Raw genomic sequence first — 2,870 nt, 5'->3', positions numbered from 1 at the left:
CTTGGTAACTGCAGACAGCAAAGGTGTTTGAACAGGCCTTCGGCTTCCATATCCCATACGATGCAGTGTACGACTAATTTGCCTACAAATGTCAGGTGGTCATAATAATCTGGCCACTGTGTGTGTGTGTGTGTGTGTGTGTGTGTGTGTGTATATATATATATATATATATAGCAAATCATTATGTGTGTGTGTATAGTGACGATTACCATAAGTTTAGTTAACATCCATTACCACACAGCTACAAAATATCTTTTGTGATGAGAATTTTTAAGATCTACTCTTTTAGCAACTTTCAGATATACAATACAGCCCTGTTTAGTATAGTCAGTATGCTGTCCATTACATCCCCAGGACATATAAGTTGGGAAGTTTGTATCTTTTGACCATCTTCACCTATTCCTCCCACCTCCCCCAATCTCCTGACTCTGAGAACCACCAATCTGTTCTCTGTACCTATGAGTTTGTTTTTTTATTTTTAGGTTCCACAAGTGAGGTCATATAGTACTAGTATTTGTCTTTCTCTGTTTGAATTATTTCACGTATATATAATGCACGCAAGGTCCATCCATGTCTTAAATGGCAGGATTTTCGTTTGTATGGCTAAGTAATATTCCATTGTGTATGCATATTTTTTTATCCATCATCTGTTGATGAACACAGGTTTGCATGTCTTTGCTATTGTAAGTAATGGCTCCATGAACATACAAGTGCAGACATTTTTTCAAGATAGTGATTTTGTTTCCTCCGGATAAGTACCCAGGAGTGGAATTGCTGGATCATATGAAAACTTGTGTCACCCAAAAAACATACACATGCAAATTAGTAGCAGCTTTTCTCATAATCACCAAGGAAACAACCTGGACGTTTTCAGCTGATAAATGGATAAATAAATGTTGGGAGATACATACAATACATGTGACTTAGCAACAAAAAGGAACAAATGACTGGCACATGCAACAACATGGGTGAATCTGAAAGGCATTATGCTAAGTTGAGAGAAGCCCAATCAAGGTTACATAATGTATGATTACATTTATATGACAGTTTGGAAAATACGGAACTATGGGAAAGAAAACCGACCAGTGGTTGCCCGGGACTGTGTGAGGAGGGATCACTACACAGGTACTAGGAATACTTTGAGCTATGGAAACGGTTAGTGTCTTGATTATGGTGGACATGACGATTTTTCACAATTCATAGAACTGTATACTTGAAAGTGAATTTTACTACATGCAAATTACACCTCAATGAATCTGACATAAAAGAATAAACAGAAGGATACCTAAAAGTTAATTTGCACATACATATTTTTCTTTTATTTTTTTTTTATCCTCACCCGAGGGTATGCTTTTATTAATTGACTAAGAGAGAGAGAGAGAGACTGCCTAGTTATGTGCACTAACCAGGAATCGAACCCTCAGCCTTTTGGTCTATAGATTGATGCTCTAACCAACTGAGCCTAGCCACCCAGCCAGGTCAGTACATACATTTTTGATGACAGGAAATATGAAAGATTCAAGAATGGACTTTCAAGCACAAAACATTAAGATAAAATTTTGTTGGTATAGTAGGATGGGAATATTAGGTAAAGGAGAAATAGGGATGATATAAAACGTCTAATAGTTAAAAGTTTTGTAAATGTACTTTTAAAATGGATGATAGTATCAAGTTACTATAGTATTTAGAGTCCATTGGCTTTGAAAATATTGGTATTAACAAGCAAACCATATTTTTACAAAACATTTGATGGTTTATTACCATAAATTTTATTTCAATTACATTAAACTTTACTGAAAATGGTAAACAAATCTTACCTCTAAACAAATCTAATTTTTGTTCTAGTAAAACTGTGTTGCTGGTGTCCAAAATAAGCAATATCATTTTTCTAAAATTTAGTATCCCCAGCCTAAATATAAGGAAACTACTAGAATTTCTTATGAACTTAGAAATGCTTATAAAGCAGTTGTATTTGACCTCTGTTCTTGCCTTTGATCACCTTATCTCAACACTGAGAAAGCAAATCCAAGAATTGTCCCTGAGCGTCCTGTTATCTTTCCCCAGATCCTCCTCTCCGACGCCAGGCAACCTGCTAAAGTTTCCTGAAACGGGTTTTTGCCCCAGTATTTCTTTTCCTCAGTTCACATTGCTGTCAGGCTCCTCAAGCATGAAAATGTACACTATACTCATTTATAAACCAAAGAGGATTGGAAATAAAGTGATTCAAGTCTATAGATAGGAAAAGAGAAAGCAAAATAAAAAGTAAGGGACCAAGTTAATTGGGTGGCTGAGGATAGTACAAAGGCGTCACAGTGAACATATATTGGCCCTATGGGGGCAGGGGAAGGAATTACTGCTTTTTAAAAATCCAATTAAGAGGCTCAAATAAAATGTAAACTTAGGAAAAAGCTAGAAATTAGGAGCGAGGCCGAAAACGAACCTTGGCAGACAGGCCTTCGCTATTCCTACTTTTCAAATAAGAACACCGAGCTGTCGAGTCTTCTTTGTGGGAACAGCTTGGATATGAAACCTTCACACGTCGGTGTTCCTTGGATGTTTTCTTTTCGAGAGCGCCCTGCTGGATGCTCTCGCGACGGGGACGCACCTACAATGTAGAGCAGCCGCTAGCATTTCAGCCCGGGTGAGAGTGAGCGAACTGATTAGTTTGAAATGCTTTTTGACCCGCGCGGGCCCCCCGGCCCGGACTACATTTCCCGGCAGGCCATCCTCAGAACTACGGGTGCCTACGTGAGGTCACGCGCCGTCAGCGGCGACGCAGTCGCCTTATAAGCGGCGGACGGGCGGGCGCTTCGCGGTTTGAATGGCTACGGGCCCGGGCCCGCAGCTCACCTGAGGACTGGCCGCCCAAG

The sequence above is a fragment of the Myotis brandtii genome, unplaced genomic scaffold (genome assembly GCF_000412655.1).
Source record: "Myotis brandtii unplaced genomic scaffold, ASM41265v1 scaffold633, whole genome shotgun sequence".
NCBI classification, from domain to species: domain Eukaryota; kingdom Metazoa; phylum Chordata; class Mammalia; order Chiroptera; family Vespertilionidae; genus Myotis; species Myotis brandtii.
Note: the sequence above shows the minus strand (reverse complement) of the source record.